This window comes from Cebidichthys violaceus, unplaced genomic scaffold (genome assembly GCF_023349555.1).
Source record: "Cebidichthys violaceus isolate CVI_PGR_0920_01 unplaced genomic scaffold, fCebVio1.0.p SCAF_10, whole genome shotgun sequence".
Lineage (NCBI taxonomy): Eukaryota > Metazoa > Chordata > Actinopteri > Perciformes > Stichaeidae > Cebidichthys > Cebidichthys violaceus.
This window is the reverse complement of record NW_027176263.1, coordinates 8,702,572-8,721,905: the sequence shown is the minus strand read 5'-3', so window position 1 is coordinate 8,721,905 and position 19,334 is coordinate 8,702,572. Positions and strand designations below refer to the sequence as shown.

The window sequence follows — 19,334 nt, the reverse complement described above, 5'->3', positions numbered from 1 at the left end:
GCAGATTCCTATCTAGCTGTCGTCTCTCCAGGGGAACAGTGGGCAACTCAGGGGCGTGTTGTTATATTTCACACTTAATGATGTGCGAGGCATCCTATGCTCTTATCTACAGGCCTGTTTTAGTCAGTCTCTAAATTACAAAGCAAATGCAACTCCAGAACTGTTAAACGATAATGTTTCCTTAGAACCACAATACTCAAGTTCATACAAATATCCCCTTGATTATACAAAGAACTCTTCTATCCTATACTCCGACACTATGAAGCCATTAGCCCTTTAAAATGTAGATGCAGAAACTAATGACAATGTGATACATGATTTTACACAGTTTTTGGACGTTTGGGCCATATTTAAAAGGCATTCCTGAAATATGACGTTCATGAGAATAGGACGGACGGATAACCCGAAAACATAATAAAAATGTTCATAAACACATTACATGTCCAGCTGTCATGGGGAGCTTAATTCTGAACCAGTCATGTGTGAACTAAATATTCCATTTACTTGAACTTCACTTGATTCCATTAAAAGTAGCATCAAAGGCAGTGGCGGGCCGTACATTTTATACCTGGGCCTTCAGTGCTGTCCTACTACAGTCATTATGACGTCACAGCTATGGTTATTTGTTTCTAGGGGTGTAATAATACACGTATTCGTATTAAACCGTTCGGTACGAGGCTTAAGAACCGAACAATACGTTTGAATTGGGAAATATAATGTTTTCGGTGGACTGAGCTCACGTAACAGACAACAGGCTGTGTGACCTTTTGAACCCGGAACAATAACAAAAAACAGCTGAGGCACCACACATGTTTATGGACAACAAAGCGTGACAAATCAACCCAGCAACACTGTAGCGCTAGAGCATGAGCCATTCATATTACAGTTGTAACGCTACTGCAGATGTAAAAAAACAAAAAGCAGTTCACTTACCAAAGCTGCCTTCACTTAAAGACAAAGTCCATCCTCCTTTCTTTGATTACAAAGTCAGTAACTCCCAAATCCTCCTTCAGCCATTGAGTGTTAAAAAAAACAAAGAATCTACACCAAGCAAAACGCTAAAAATGTCATAACTTCTCTTACATACGTTTCAACCTGAACTCTTACTAAACACTAAGATCTGCTAGCTAGCTTTCTGTTTGACTAAAGTCACGCTGGCCCACTGACCAATCACGGCGCACCTTAATGCTGACATACTTAGCAGGCTATCTCGCTACCGCTGGCATGTCAAAGAATACGCCCAACATGTCAAACTAAAGATCTGAATGGAAGAAGACTATGACAATCAACAATAACGTCCCCATTTACTTAAACTGCAAGGCTCTCTAGCGGGCATCGGGCCTCTCTTCTTACCTAGAGACATAGAGGTGAAATCTGATTGGATAAAAGCTCTATTTTAAACAAGCTGCACTGGAAGCAGAGCAACTGAAGAAGACAATAGCTGTGCAATGAGAAAATAAGCTAATGGGAAAAAAAAAATTATAATACATGTAGTGTATTTATGAAAAAGTATTAAATTATAAAATAGCTATAACTTTGTGCTTCTGTTTAGGCCAGCAGAGAAGGCTTAGCTGGCCCTGACGGCCCTGTATGGCCTGATAGTATGATATCAATCTAAAGCCTAAAATACCACACACAGAGCAGCGTTAGTCTCTTACTGCTGTGTAATGGGTTGTTGGGTTGTTGCATAAAATGCCATTAAGGTTGGTAGTCAAATCAAATTGCTCTTACATTGATTGATGTCATGATTCTCCAGCAGCACAAACTGGGGCAGCATACAGTATTCATACATAATTAAAAGAACATCACCTCCCTCTGTACTTCTGTGTAACTACATTGTGAGAGATGAAAAAAATTTGATTCAAATTCCTTGTATGTGCACACATACATGGCCAAATGAAGCTGATTCTGATTTAGCGTTACGGGTATTGTGTTTCTCCATTTTCCTTATCATTACATTCACTTTACACTATTTACAAGATATCTTTACTTGTCTGTTTAGTGTTACTTATAGTAGTAAACTTATATGTCTAAATGTCTGGTTAAATGACTGTTTGTTTAAACTTAACATTGAGAGCCAAACCTGAATGTCACTCTCTAGCAGGCAGAGGTACAAATTTTAACTACAATAAACCCAGATAACAGAGAGAGAGACAGACCCAGGATATGAAAGAGAGACTTTCTGAACAGAGCACTCCCTCGCTGCTGTTTAGGAGACAACTTTGTTGAGCTTTGATTTTTAATTTCCTGCGGGGGAAGTGACCCTTGCCAATGCCAGAATTTAATTTCAGCAAGTAGGAAAAATGTGTGTGATCTCAATTACGGTGGATAGTATGCCCTTCCGACACACCTCCACTCTGTTATGCTGCCGGATAAAATCTATTCTTATGTAAAATCTTGCCTACTGTAGCTTAAATCCAAAAAACTACTCACTAGCTTTGTTGGAGTTCTTCAATAAAAGCTAATAGGTGCTGGCATTAAACACTTCCTAACCATGCCAAAATTCCACTTCCAGCAGAGCTAGGGATGATGCTCTATCCCATAATGGAACAGATATGTTAAACATCTGTGTACATTAATCTGCTGCAATCACATCAAATGAAGTGTATGTCACACAAAATCAGATTAATAGTCGCATGTTCACCACTAAGCTTAGAAAAGGTTGATGTCATCTACAAATGCTGTTTACTTGGATATTTGTAATGTAGATAGATAGACAGACAGATATACACATAGATAGATAGATAGATAGATAGATAGATAGATAGATAGATAGATAGATAGATAGATAGATAGATAGATAGATAGACAGACAGATATACACATAGATAGATAGATAGATAGATAGATAGATAGATAGATAGATAGATAGATAGATAGATAGATAGATAGATAGATAGACAGACAGATATACACATAGATAGATAGATAGATAGATAGATAGATAGATAGATAGATAGATAGATAGATAGATAGATAGATAGACAGATATACACATAGATAGATAGATAGATAGATAGATAGATAGATAGATAGATAGATAGATAGATAGATAGATAGATAGATAGATAGACAGACAGATATACACATAGATAGATAGATAGATAGATAGATAGACAGACAGACAGACAGATATACACATAGATAGATAGATAGATAGATAGATAGATAGATAGATAGATAGATAGATAGATAGATAGATAGATAGATAGATAGATAGATAGATAGGATTCATAGGATTATCTGGCCCACTCCAACAAGCTGAAAATGATAAAGCCCAAGGATAAATAACGGCTGACTGTGAACAAAAATGAAAATTAATGATCCTGGTTGGTTTGACAGCCACTTTAATTCTTGGGAGCCTTGCTGTGGTAGCGCATTCATGGGAACATGGACATTTTGACAACTCCCCGCTGACCTTCACCTGAGCTCAGGGACGGGGAATTATGGCCTCAGCAGGGCCATCTGAAAGCAATATATTTACTGTTCATTATGTCATTCCCCACAGGCAGTACAGGGTTCATCAAGCACTAATAAAATGAAATATCCTGTAAAAAAAGAAGAAGCAGTTTCTGCCTTTTTAAATGAGCTTCCTCTCTTATCAGATTTTATTATAGATTTTAAAGAAGATAATATTGTTTTATAACACTATAAAAAAACAACTGGTCTAAGGTTAATTCTATTAGTACGATTATAAGACAAAATATGACTCTCAATTACATGAGCTATAACTTTTCTTTGTAATGTATTAAGACATAGTCACCTATAGACATTCCTTTCTAAGAATATCCTTCCTCAAGCAGCTTAATTGAGGCGTGTGTAAACACACTGGTTACATTGATAAAGATGAGAAAGACACATGATAGATTACTAAAACACTATAGGGAGTAACCACAAATGAAACAATTAGTTTCATCTATAATTCATGAGAGGTGTGAATGTCACTAGAGAGAAGAGACGTGGATGATAAATTCACAATTTTATCTAATAAAAATATTCATACTGCAATACATATTTAACTCTTCAAAATTAACAAGGCAGTGCTTACATTATTAGCTCTGACTCATCAGCATTATAAGACACTCACAAGCCATCACTTACACCCAAATGCTGCAACCTCTAAGCTTGCGGCATGATACTATTTTGATTAGTAATGATTCTGCTCTTCTAAACTTTCTTGAAAAACAATTGCAGCCATTTGGTGCTACTCTGGTGGATGTAACCCACAAACCAAAAACAAGTGCACTGATGACTAGAAACTCATTGATACAGCAACGATGGATCAAGTGGAGTCATGTAATCTCCCACTGTCTTTCATCAGCTCGTTCTCTCTCTAAGGATGTGTGGGCAACGCACAGGTGATTTGAATCCGAGGAGGGGGGAGAAAAATACCAAGGCAGGAAATGAGAGAGGAGGGCAAATAAATAACACAGAGGCAGATGAATCCACTGCATCCAAAGTGAAAAACATTACTTAAGATGAGCAGCAGAAGCACACTAATAAAGGCGGATTGTTGGATGACGCTCCACAGCTTGATTCTTTCACCCGTGAATTGCTCATTTTCATTTTCATAACTGTTTACACTTAATATTTTTAGGTGAATTGATCATCAACAACAAAATGAGGAAAAACAAGAAGCAACAATGTTATCCTATCCCCATTATTATAAGATGTTCAGAGAAAATGCTCTGGGAGTGTGATGACAGCGTAAAGATTGAAAATATCAAATTGCCCAAAGCTAACCAGGTGGTTTTAACCTAAGCAAGTATTTTTGTTTGAATTTACAACATTAACCATGTGTTTACTCCAACTGTTGTAGCATCATAGCTAGATCTCAAGTTTATTATGAAAAATTTGCTTAAAAGTTACCTTTTCTTCCTTCTAAAACATGAGTAAACTATAATGATTGATAGCAGGACATTTTTGTCCATTAAAATTCATGACACTTTTAAGCTGAACAACAAACAAATGTGTCTTCCAAGTGGAGTAGATATGGTACTTTGCTTTTAATTAAACAAGGGACAGAAACAATTTGTTAAACAAAGATGAGCTACTCAAAAATAGAGGTTGATGACATGCCGCTCCACTATGATAGAGGAAAGTGTTGTATTGTGCCACTTTTTATGCCCTTATGTAACCTTATGTTATATTATGATAATACCTATTTATGATTAGCAATACTCAATACTCTCGCTCTCTCTCTCTCTCTCTCTCTCTCTCTCTCTCTCTCTCTCTATATATATATATACATACATATATAAGGGAAAACAAGTCTCCCTTTAAAGAATGTTTTTGTCCTCAGGACATGTTGGTCTTGAGTGTAATGACTCTCGTTGCAGACCTCCTGAGACAAATTGCCACTGACCCCCATGGATTTTCCAGGGCACACTCGATTGGAAATGGACTATTCAATTTCCCACAGGGAGCCTTGCCATTTCTTCGCTATGCATCATTGAAAAGGAAAATAAAAATTCACAGAATGTTGTACCATAGGTGCAAGAACTCTTGGGTCCTAATTGTTTAACTTATTATATCTGTTTACCAAACTCAACCACTTATATGATTTTAATTTCAAATCTAAAGCTAAGGAGGGAAATAAATATCAAAATCTTCCTGTCTAATTTTACGAATCAATACAACCCAACCTAAACTAATTCCACATTATCACAACTTGTGTTTATTAATCTAATACCATTTACATTTTAAAAGGATTCCTGTGCATCTTAGTGACTAAAGTTAAAGCAAAATAGAACGGTATTCACTTGTGGATAGAAAAATGCATTTGCAATTATTTAATTGTGGTTTATTTAAAAATTATCATCTGTAAAAAAAAATATTTGTGTATGGAGAAGAACACATTTGTCTCTGCAGTTTTGAGCCTTATTTATCTCCATATTTAGCAGTAAACACTATAATGCCACCATGACTTCATGGGAAGGACAAATTAATATGTCTCGGAGTGTGAGTGATTCCATATAAATTAGTCACACTGTATCCCTTTTCCCCAACATAAGTAACATGCTGCAGACTTACAGTGTAGTGGGAGAAGATGAATGTACCATTAGAGATGGGGGAAATGACACTCTCTTTGAAGGCAGCTAAGCTTCTGGCTTGCTCTCATAAATCACCTACACAAAGCAGCACTACAGTACCACGCGTCGCTCTGTAAACATCTATTGTGCACTTTTTTAAAATCTCATCTCATAATACATACTGAAAGAATAAATATGATTGCCTATATACAGCACATCATAACAACACCTGGCGGCATTGCCTCAGTGGATGCCAGTAAAATGGCCTCATGATCTAAAAGCTGAACTATAAACAAACCGACATGCAAACGATGCATTTCACAGTCTTCAGCTGAAGCATGGGTATCTCCTTTTTATCTATTTTCTGCTAAGAGTCATTCGCTCCCCTCCCTTGCCAAGAAATAGAGTTTTTCATCACTGCAGTCTCTCACTGGCATCGACCAGCACTATTGATCTGGAGCAGATCTCCTTCTATGCTACCTACCTGGGGAGCCAGATGAGCCTTGTTCAAATTGATCCAACCTTTTTATTCTACATTCTCCTTCGCCCTTTCCTAAGGTTTGGAAAATGTATAATGCTTGTCATCTTTTATAAGAAATATTCTTTGGGAAACGCATGATAACTATTCATCCAAAGTCTGATATTGACATTTTATCAACATTGATGATGTACACACGAAGGAATGCTGTTGAAACCTGTCGCCAACCCCAGAAAAGCTGTCAACTCAGAGAAGTTAGTGAAGGCACGCTACTGCTTATCTGATTCAGGATGCTGGCAATGAAGCTGAGACTGGCAGAAAGAGGCAAAACATGTCTATCAGAAAGCCAGGCAGGCAGGTCTGATGTATGAAAAATACATGTTTGCTCGAAACAAACAAATCTAATTTTCTTCAGAAAGAAACAACTCTCAGGCAACAGTGTTTTTCTTCTTTCCTTCATTACTATATTTTCCCTCTGTGTCTGTTATAATCACATGGCTCTGTTTTATAATCCCCCTTTATCACACTTATTCTTTCCACACAGTACCCCCCATCCCTTTCTCTGCCCATTTCCTTGTGCTTATTCTTTAAATGCCTCTCTCTGTCTGCTTTAAGTCCTTCACTCTTTCTGTGTGTCTTTCTGCCTCCCCCCCAGGAGCAGAATATGTGGTAATGTACTAATCTGTGGAGCTTTATAGTGCAGTTTTGCCAATCTGCCATGTCAAGATACACAAATCTCACTCCAGGCAATTACAGTCCTTTTTTCTGTGCGCAGAAAAGCAGTCTGTCTCCCCATCTCTGTGAAAACTGCCTCCGTGACCCATCAAGTACAATTACCTTGTCTGTAACAAACACTGATGGCCCTGGGGTGGCACATGGAACAGGTGAGCTAGGCATTGCAGGCATGAACGAGGTAAATTGGTATGTATCAAGTAAGCTACAACTCGGATACATTCAGTGTGCATGTAATGTTTGTTTGACCAAGCCGTTGAACCCACCAAGACAACAAGGAAGCCATTCCTTTATCAAGCTGCACACCAAATTAATTTGGCTACTCCGGCTACCTGATGGCCGTACAGTTTTGATAAATTATAGTAGTAACATGGATGGAAAGAGTAGTAAAATATGTTACTGAAGTAAGTGTAAAATGTACTCTGATAAAAGTAAAAAATAGGTCAGTTAAAATTAATTCTGAATAAATGGTACTGCATTACATTTGTAAGTGTATTAAAATGTTAACTTATGCAGACAACCTGCTTTCCCCAGATGTCAACTGCACCACCGAGCCTTTATGTCCAAACCAGCAATAAATTCCAGCCTGTGCATACAACTGATTAGCGACTATAACAATATAACTGCCTCCCTCATTCTAGTCTTACAGCCTTACATTATTACACTATATAAATTAAATGGCCTGCTGGGTAGAGCATCTCACACATAACGCTTTGTTTCTGGGCCACACAGTTGTTGATGGCCTCCTCTGTACAGTGATGTACAACAATCAATAAGTTTGCTGTTGTACTCACCTGTCTGAACGCCATTCTATGAATCTTGTGCACTGCAAGGTTCTCCTTTATCTACTATTCTCTGCTACATTCTAAATAGAATATAATCCACTCAGCCTCTTTGTCCCACTAAAACCTGTCCCATTAAACGCTTTTACACTCCGCTCCACAAAATTCAAATAGTTGAATGACAAAACATTCAGAAACAGCAGAAAGGTTGTGCACACCTCACTGAAGGTACAGAAGTTCCTGAGCACATGTAGAAGCCACTGCTGGCAGGTCCAGTTTCCATTAACAAAACTTGTACCTCACTCTTTTTTAGTATGACCAGGGGAGAAAGTAGATTTGAAGTCATTCATTTTTTTAACGCCTGAATGGTGTAGAAAGAAATTAGAAACTTTACACTTCATGTAAGCCAATAGCAAGTTATTTACACATATGATGTTAGTGCCACGGAATAATTTCTAAATGTTGACAAAACATTCAAAATCATAGGAATTTGTTTTGCTGAACAGTTTACAAGCAGTTGCCTTACAGAAGCCGCATAGCTAGTTTGACCTGCTACCCCCCCCCCCCCCCCCCAGCATTGTTGATTGTTGGAACGAAACTTAACATCTTGAAATATCACGGCATATTTTGTCATTTTATTTGAGAGATTTTTGCAAGAAACCTGCCAAAAACCAACAGCACTCGATATCAGACAGTCAGCTGCAGGAGAAGTTGCTGTTTGCCAGCAGTAGGCCAGCTAAACAGCTTTAGAAAGGTAGCAAGCAAAGAGCTTAGAAGCTATGTACAGTTGTGGTCAAAAGTTTACATACACTTGTAAAGAACATAATGTCATGGCTCTCTTGAGTTTCCAGTTATTTCTACAACTCTGATTTTTCTCTGATAGAGTGATTGGAACAGATACTTCTTTGTCACAAAAAACATTCATGAAGTTTGGTTCTTTCATGACTTTATTATGGGTTAACAGAAAAAGTGACAAAATCTGCTGGGTCAAAAATATACATACAGCAACATGAATTAGCAATTTTGGTGACTTAGAAAGTTGTGTCAATGAAATGAGCTTCATAGCATGGCCTCTTAACTTCTTGTGAGTGATTATGAGTGACTACAACTGGCGACTTCTCTGAGGCCATTTAAATAGGGCTCATTGGATACAAACGCCCACAAACGCTACAATGGGAAAGTCAAAGGAGCTCAGCATGGATCTGAAAAAGCGAATCATTGACTTGAACAAGTCAGGAAAGTCACTTGGAGCCATTTCAAAGCCGCTGCAGGTCCCAAGAGCAACAGTGCAAACAATTGTTTGTAAGTATAAAGTGCATGGCACTGTTTTGTCACTGCCACGATCAGGAAGAAAACGCAAGCTATCACCTGCTGCTGACAGAAAATTGGTCAGGAGGGTGAAGAGTCAACCGAGAACCACCAAAAAGCAGATCTGCCAAGAATTAGAAGCTGCTGGAACACAGGTGTCAGTGTCCACAGTCAAGCGTGTTTTGCATCTCCATGGACTGAGAGGCTGCCGTGCAAGAAGGAAGCCCTCGCTCCAAAAGCGGCACCTTAAGGCTTGACTGAAGTTTGCTGCTGATCACGTGGACAAAGATAAGACCTTCTGGAGGAAAGTTCTGTGGTCAGACGAAACAAAAATCAAGCTGTTTGGCCACAATGCCCAGCAATATGTTTGGAGGAGAAAAGGTGAGGCCTTTAACCCCAAGAACACCATGCCTACCGTCAAGCACGGTGGTGGTAGTATTATGCTGTGGGGCTGTTTTGCTGCCAATGGAACTGGTGCTTTACAGAGAGTAAATGGGATAATGAAGAAGGAGGATTACCTTCAAATTCTTCAAGATAACCTAAAATCATCAGCCCGAAGGTTGGGTCTTGGGCGCAGTTGGGTGTTCCAACAGGACAATGACCCCAAACACACATCAAAAGTGGTAATGGAATGGCTAAATCAGGCTAGAATTAGGGTTTTAGAATGGCCTTCCCAAAGTCCTGACTTAAAATCCCATTGAGAACATGTGGACAATGCTGAAGAAACAAGTCCATGTCAGAAAGCCATCAAATTTAACTGAACTGCACCAATTCTGTCAAGAGGAGTGGTCAAAGATTCAACGAGAAGCTTGCCAGAAGCTTGTGGATGGCTACCAAAAGCGCCTAATTGAAGTGAAAATGGCCAAGGGACATGTAACCAAATATTAGCACTGCTGTATGTATATTTTTGACCCAGCAGATTTGATCACTTTTTCTGTTAACCCATAATAAAGTCATGAAAGAACCAAACTTCATGAATGTTTTTTGTGACAAAGAAGTATCTGTTCCAATCACTCTATCAGAGAAAAATCAGAGTTGTAGAAATAACTGGAAACTCAAGAGAGCCATGACATTATGTTCTTTACAAGTGTATGTAAACTTTTGACCACAACTGTATATATATATATATATATATATATATATATATCCAAAAAATAATCGCTTCACTCAGAACTGAGGGGAATGAATGTAAGCGGATTATTCTAATAACTAACTAACTTATTGAAGACACAAGACTTTTTCTGTTTAAATGATGTTGACTCTGGCAAAGCATGACTTGTCAAGCTTTTGCTTTTGGAGGCAATTCACCATAAAGCTGTCAGCCAAGTCAAGTGTCAGGCCAAGCTAGCACTCAATCTTCCATCTGGCCAATAATAGTAGTCAGCTCACAAGCACACAGCTGGCTTCTTTTAGCTGTCTTTCCATATTTGGGTAACAAGCCACGCTTTTATGCAAACTATATTACAGAAATTTCTGACTTTGGGGAAGCTGAAATGATTTTTCGAGACAGTGGTGAAAAAAAAAAATAGTCTGAAATAACGGGGAAACTCAAGAGAGCCATGACATTATGTTCTTTACAAGTGTATGTAAACTTTTGACCACAACTGTATGTGGAAACTAGAATGTCACTCGGAGAGCACAGACAAAGCTGCATTCATGTCCTCCCTGGACGGTCCCATTTCCTGAGTTGGGAAGTCGTTCAGTTGGGAATGCCAGCAACACTGAGGGGGTAGTATCGCAGTGGAAAATAAATTCAAGAAAAGCACCTGCTACCAAAAAGTGTGTCCAGTCGAGTAGTCCTTAATTTACTTCCACCCCTGAACAGTGGCCTACTAGTTTCCAAAGATTTTAAAAGCATAACCCTATGTTGGCCGGTGCATATCTCAAACACACACCAAAGCACATTTTTCAGCTTTGGTGTAATCTTAAATTGTCATTCCATCATCAGATACTCGGAGTCATGTTCACGCTTCTGATTTAAATTAAAGTTTGATGACATGAATGCTTTAAAGCCATGTTTCGACAGCCATTGGCCTCTCTTTTTGTAGAGAGGCCATGCAGCTTTGGCCTCAACAGATTATTCACATGAAAATATCTGAGTGGAGAAAATCACTTTGGTTTAACAGCTTAATACTCATAGAGTATCTCCAGGAGATATGTGAGGAGACAGTGAGGAAGCAGGGCCTTAAAATGACCTGTGTTCAAACCACATCCTTCTCAAAGAGTATGAGCTGATGGCTTTGGGCAGAAGGTACAGCTTACCAAACTGTAGTAAGTTGAACAGTTATACATTTTCCTTTGTTCCACTATCAATCAAACAACTGAACAGTAAAATAAGTGTGTGTGTGTGTGTGTGTGTGTGTGTGTGTGTGTGTGTGTGCGTGTGTTTAGGGTAACTGCAATTTTTCTTTGGTGTACGGCGTCATTGTATTCTTGGGTGTATGTTCTGGGTATATGGATCTTTGTGTATTACTGAATATTGGTTTGATTGTACACACATCCAGATATATTGTATGTCAACATATCCTCATAAAACGGTTTGTATATTTTGATACCATATGAAAAAATTACTCCTCAAGTCTAGCAACACTTGTCAATTTCCGCTCGTTACATGCATAGTATTTTCAAAATAAACTACTGTCTTCCTAAGAAACAACTTAATAAGGTTTAGGCAACAAAACTTTGGTTTAGGAATAGGTCGTGGTTAAGGTTAAAATAACTGTTAAGTTATGTGTCAAATAAACCAACGTTGGCACGAACAGCGGTCTCCTCGGGGAAAGCCTGGAATTTGTTTGAACAGTAAATGGTGATGTTGCTGACTGTTGTTGCTGAATTAGCTGATCAGTGCTCTTTTTAAAAAATCTGTATTCCTCACTGTGTGAAAGGGATCTATCATTCTTTACTACGTAAGGCTATGAGGTTGTACTTGCAAATTACCTTTTACCCTCAACATTATGTCAGCGTAGTCAACATGTTCATCATATTGGTCCATAAGCTTCCTGAAATTGGTTGATTCAATAAGTAGAAATGTATTGGATCTTTGTATTTGGATCACTAATCAAAGACTACTATTACACCTGACTGTGCAACAAAGTCCATATCTTACTAACATTATGACTACTGTTATGAGGGAACATGACCAATTATACGTGTGAAATTAGTTTTGAAAAATGTCTGTTTGCGTTCTCTTGACTCAATGCATATATACATGCAGCCACTTCATTGTTTCTGTAGTAGTCTACCAAATCTTTGTGTAGCAACAATTACACGTCTCAGTAGTTGCCTTGAATGCTCTGCTGCATGCAGATAATGAGGGTGTTAGTGCGGATAAAACTGTAAATCAGGATTTGATACATGTTTTTAGACTTTCATCATAGGGATTTAAAGATATTTAAGGGAGGAGCTCGCTTCCTTATTAACTTTGAAATGTAGGTCGGTCGACAGGAAATTCTGCTTAATCTTGCAAAAATAAAGGTCTGCTTAAAACCTTCTTACAAAAATATTAGCAAAGATGTGGAAAAAAAATAGCTGTTGAGACTTAAAACTGCCAAACTGTGACACTTGCAAGATAATGCCATGGTAAACATTTCCCTTCACCTTCATGTTTATAACTTCTTGGTGAGTTTTTCTTAAAGAGCTGTTTGAATATGACAGAAATGGCTAGGTAACACCTCAATATAAGGGCAGCTTCACGTCTATCTGTAAGCGCTCGGATTTTACTTTTGAAAGCTTTGCCTGGTGGAGGAGACAGGCCGTATGTAGGATGTCTTCTTAATAAGAACATCGTTTAAAGTGGTTTATCTTCACAACAGTAAATCTCCTTCTGCGTTAACAAGGTAACTCCTTAGGCCATCAAATTATAGTAAAGTAATCTCAAACCAAAAGCATTTAGTTTTGCATATTTTATTTACAAATTCACTTTTTCAGTGAGAGCTACTGATTGGTATGCTATGATAATAAGTCAGGCTCTTACAGTGAATTAGGAGTTTTCAGACCAGATGGTGATGGTGTTACCCATATGCCAAGATGTAGAGATAAACCCAATTTAGTTTTTGTTGAACATTCTGAGTCAGCTTCTCAAACAGCACTTCCACTGGCATTTTACATAATGAGAATCCAGATGACCACTCACTGTAAGGTGCAATTATCTCTGACTATGCCCTCCAGGAGAATCAAGACCGTCAGAAATGAGCACTCAGTGCCATCTTCTCTCAAAGACGTTTGGTTTTTAAAAAAATGATGATACATTTGCTTCACAGGTTAGTATTTATCTAAAAAGAAATGACTGGAACCACAGATACACTTAAAGCTGAAAAATGAATACTCCTGGGGGAGTCAATAGAGATAAAAGTATTTCATTGACAGTATTCAAGGTTTCATGTGAAAGAGGTTGCATCTGTTGTTGATTCAACGCACACCACATGGTATTGTGTTACCTGTCTGATAAAGAAGGCACAACGTCTTGACGAGTTGCTCTCTGACATGCTATTGAACATCATCAAAAAAGAACTGCGTTTTCATTGCAAAGGTGCCATGTGCTTCAGATGGGCTGATTGTTTACAGCTAAAACCCTAAAATATAAGACTACTTTTATTATAATAAGATATATTGTTGGTATGATCATCCCCAGGTAAAAATGTCAACAGATTTCTAGAAAACAAAAACAAATAAAAAGATCAAGATTTCAGAGCGTCATGACAGAACAGAGAGGGAAAGAGGGATTCTAATGCATACACAAAACAATCCCCCCCCACCACCACCACCACCACCATCACTAATATCATACACACACAGAACACACACACACCCCTGAAAGCCTAAAGTAAAGTATGTTGCCTTTCCCTGACACATTTCACCTGTCATCTTTTAAACTTGCCAACCTAACTGTAAATCAAAGAGAAACCCAACCCATACACAAGCCTATGTGGAACCAACATGCATGTCTGTGCTCCATCAGCTCTTCCTCGGTCAAGGCAGAAGACCAAGGCTGACATGACATTTTGCTGTTAGGGCTCCAACCCTTTGGACTAGCTTTCCTGAGGAACTGAGGCTAGGAAACTGTCCTCTTTTACATCATCTCTCACTTTCTGGCTTTTTCTTAATTATTTAATCTTACTCTGTAGTTACTTCTTTTTTGTTCTTGCTGTGTATTTTTCTCCTTTGCTTTTACTTCTGCTGTTGTTTGTGTTATTTGTATTTGTTGACTGTGATCTTGTATTTTATTGCTCCTGCTTTCTTTATTTGCCCTTGCTCTATATAAATAGTTATTATTATTATTATTAATATTTCTTTAACCATTTGAAAATTCATGACGTGTTTGATGGCAGTAAAATGACAATCAAAGTCGTTGATATGTGAGACATTTTGTTTGGAACAACGGACTTTTTTCTCAAGTCGAGTATAATCTTCAAACAAGTTACAGGGAATAAAGTCACTGAAGCATTTCACAGCACAAAGCTGGAAAGCAGAATTTTTTTTTACAAATGACTTTACATATAACTAAAAATAGTCATATACAGTAGCCTGTCAGTGTTGCTATTTTTCAAGTGTGTGAGTTAAAGCATCCAGTGCTGTGCAATGTTGGTCTATTATGACCCTTGCAGTTATGCAGGTGGTCAAACTTTGAAACATACTGGACACTAAAGCATCTTACTGAGCATGTGTTCAAGTAAATGGGTACTTCAAAAACCCACACACAGCATGTCAAGTGAGGCTTTTTCAATGTCTTTGCCTGTCCTCAACACACTCCTACAGCACTTACTGACGGAGCTGTGCCGAATCCCAGCTTACTATCCATTACTGTATTGGTCCATGGAAAAATAACATATTCAAATATTCCTTCTTTAGGTTTAAATCGACATGTCCTGGATCAGATGGGACACTAACTTTACAATCTGAACTGCATTAAGATCTATCTTGCATGTGATTTAATGACCATACTGAATACATTGTAATGCCAATATACCTCGACATGTATGCATGTAGAGTGAACAGTGATGCAGATCTTGTTTTTGTCTCATGTGGCCTGGGCTATATTCACAACATAAAACACATCGATGTATGACAGACACACAACGACACACTCACAAACCACAGTGGATTTGTATGTGTGAGATCACAACAAATATCCACCTTGTTTAATGCTATAATAGCTGTGAAATTGTCACATGTGATAATTAGATGCTCAGTTTCTGCATCAGTACATGCAAACTTAAACAGTAGAACCTTTGAAATGTGAAAGTTATTGCTAAATATGAGACTTACAGGGGCAAGATTCAGAGCATTAAATTATCAGCAAACAACTATTTGCTCTGTTGATATAGTCAAGTAATGTCTACCTGAGCAGAGAATGAAGGCGCTCTCCCTCTGTGCGTGTTGTTATCAGAGCTTCTCCTTGCTTTGTTGACATAGCCAGGCCGGTCTCACATTCTACTGCATGTGAGTGTGCCCCACTGGCTGCTGCTGTGCACTTCACTCATAGGGCGGTTACAGCTGATGACGCCGTCCAGACCGGTCCACTGGTTTATCACTGTTTAAACTTCAATTTACTTGACCTATTAAATACAGCACATGTGCAAACAGACTAGAAAAGGGTATAATGAAAAGGGACAATTTCCTTCTTTAGAAAATGAAAGTAATTACATTAGAAAGTATACTAATTTAGAAATAGCCCAGTGGTACCTGTAAGCCTGTCTGCACAGCCTGCAGTCCCGCTTAAGCTGCACATGGCAGTTTATTGTGATGACAGCAATTAAATACCCAGTGAGTTGTGTGCCAGCAGTATTATGACTTATCCTACAGTGTGCCCTGCTCTCTACAGCTGAATGGAAACAAGGTTTTAGGAAACCAGCTGAACGCAGCACAGAGAAACAAGCCTATCCTCAAGGGACCAGCCATGAAACAGAGGATAAACCATACAAGTGGTTAACGTGACACAGGAGGACCTCAGGGGGGGCTAACATAATACACATTCTCACAAGCTAGCAGACCATGAATACAAGCACTGTCCACGTTCCTAGATTTAATGCTCAAGTGGGGATATGTGTTTGTGACTACACAGTACATAACTGGACTGACTATGTTTCACACTGTACCACACAGGGGACAACTAGCAATGGCCCAAATTAGAAGCAGTGTGCTACGTATGTCAGATTTGTGCCTCACCAGCATTCTCTCAATCTCTCCCTGTGGCTTCCCTTCTGCCACAGCTAAACTGGATGGTTGGTATAGTGTTGTAAAAACCTTTGGGTTTCAGATTTAGCCATGTAGTGTTCACTAACAACACCAGCATCAAGTGTGTATTAGGGCTCTAAAAGAGCTTTGATAGTCATTTGACTATTTAACTAGTGTAAAACTACTAAGGGCAGTAATCGTCTAGTCATAGCTTATATAACTGTACCAAGGATCACCAGATTTACAGTTTTGCTCATGTATACATGTAACATGTATGTTTCAGACAGCAAAATTGCATTGCATTGAAAAACTGCATTTGTGTTTACAGAATACCAATACCAAGATCATTTTTACATAGTTAGGTCAATGACAACTATTCTGTTAGTCTAAGGATTTTGCAAAACTTGTAAAGTAAAGTTTGGAACCACATACAGCGGTGGTTTTCTAATTCAAATAAAAAATGAATACTAGAATTACATGTATGTCAAGTATGTGTGCAATGAAAAGTCAACTGGTATTCATCCACTTGCTGAACCAGGAACCAGTAGGATTGTGGAAATGACACTTACCTTAGGAGATGGACAAATAAATCTCTCCATTCTTTTATGCAGAAGGGTTTCATTTGTGTGTGTGTGTGTGTGTGTGTGTGTGTGTGTGTGTGTGTGTGTGTGTGTGTGTGTGTGAGAGTGTGTGTGTGTGTGCGTGCGTGCGTGTGTGAATGTAATTGATGTATATATCACCGCAGCTTTGACTTGTAGCAGCAGAATATCTGACAGTACAATAGCTATGATTCCTTTTCACAGATCATAAAGTAAACTAACAGGGCAGTTTGAGGTCCCTGCATGAAGTATAATTAATTTGCTATCGTTGTATCATGAACACTGTCAGAATAGGGGCAATGCGTAATTGTATTGGTCTACTTGTGCTAATGCAAATGCATTAGCAGAATTTGAATTTGTTCTTTGATAGCCTATGCTGCCTAAACGCGATTAATTCTCGGCCTGTGTTATTGTCGCATTGAATGAACACATGCAAACATGTGCAATGCGGTTTACTAATTGGTTCCATTAACCAACTTAAACAAATGAAAATTGAGTTAAGGCAAACGAGAGCCGGAAACAGAGAGCGCTCACCTTCAAAGTAAAGTTTGCGCGTTTTCAAACGTGTATGCTGCGGCGATCAATTTAAGGAGAGCTACATTTCTGTTCGCTCTTTTAACTATTCTACATAAAATAAAATAAATGAATAAATAAAAATCCTTTGGCTGGATTATCCTCTGGCCTGTATACAACAAAAATGAAAGAAGTGTTGAGCATAGAGTGCTTTTACATCATCACAGATCATTGCAGAAGAACCATTAATGAGTATACTCTAATTAACTGTACACTGTGATAACCTTTACTTAAATAGCATTTTCAAAGCAATAGTAATAACATATAAAACATATTTTCACTTTTCAAATTGTTTTACTTTAAGAAATGACACACTTTTTCTACCTGTGCCTGCTGCCCGTTGCCATCATGGTAACATGGATTTCATCCCAGACAAGCAGCTCCTTTACATCTTCAAACTTTATTTCAGACTTTTTTGTCATCTATTCACATCTAATCACTATCATTGCCGCTTCCTTGTTAAATGACATTTCATTGATTTAGTGTAGGCCACACAGAGACACTGCACACATGAAAAGTGAAATTAAGTCTTGCAATAACTTTAGGAGAGAAATATGTTACATCTGCTGGTTCTTTGACCTCAGTATTTGTCCCCAAAATGCATGGGACCCGTGTTGTGAGCAGATTACACATGTGCACCCTGTTGGAAACTGTCATATTGAAAATGCTATTAAAGTCAAGGTTAGCACTGTGTACAGTTAATTGGAGCATACTCATTAATGATTCTTAAGCGATGATCAGTGATGATGTGCAAACACTATGTTTAACACGTTATTCATTTTTGTTGTATACAGGCCAGAGGATAATCTTGCAAAAAGATTTTTATTTATTAATTTATTTTATTTTATGTAGAATAGTTAAAACTGCAAACAGTACTTGTCCTGTTATCTGTTTGTTGTGCACTTTATTTTATATTCTTTTATATTCTATTGTGAATTTTAATATGTTCTATTTCTATTTCTTGCACTGTCTTGATTGTTGTTGATTGTACTTATGACTTCTGGTGACTAGTAGTTCTTTTGATTACCAATGTTGATGCACTTCTTGTAAGTCGCTTTGGATAAAAGCGTCTGCTAAATGACTGTAATGTAATGTAATGTAATATAATGTTGATTGTTTGATGTTATTGTTTAACTGTATGCACCTTCCGCCATGACAAATTCCTTGTAGGTGCCAACTTCCTTGGCAATAAATGGTTCTGATTCTGATTCTGATTCTGGTTCTGATTACACGTCTCAACACTATAGCTTGTAACATTCACCCAAATAGTTTAAGAAGCCTTAATTAAATAGATAAATTGATAATATAATGAATCTTTCCATACAGATAATTCCAGTGGCTGCGTCAACTGGCAATTTTTTCACCATCAGTTGTGGCAAAGAAATATGACTTCATATGTGTTATATACTTGTGTTACACAATTTCCATTTTCCAAGTTGCGTAATGGAATGAACTGACGTTTTGTTGCATGGAATTGCATTGCACGTGATTCAATGCGACAATAAAACAGCAGCATCGGCTATCAAAGAACTAACTCACACGAATTAGAATACATTTGCGTTAGCACAAGTAGACCAATGAGATTAGGCATTACCCCCAATCTGACATTGTTCATTATACAACGTGAACAATGGCAAATGAATTATACTTATTACTA

The 19,334-nt window shown here is 38.0% G+C and overlaps 1 protein-coding gene across 22 annotated transcripts in view; it reads right to left on the bottom strand.

Annotated features, from left to right (window-relative positions):
- Window positions 1-19,334, bottom strand: part of nrxn1a (neurexin 1a) — a 245,015-nt gene that overhangs the window by 202,542 nt on the left and 23,139 nt on the right. The gene's annotated exons all lie outside the window — the stretch shown is intronic.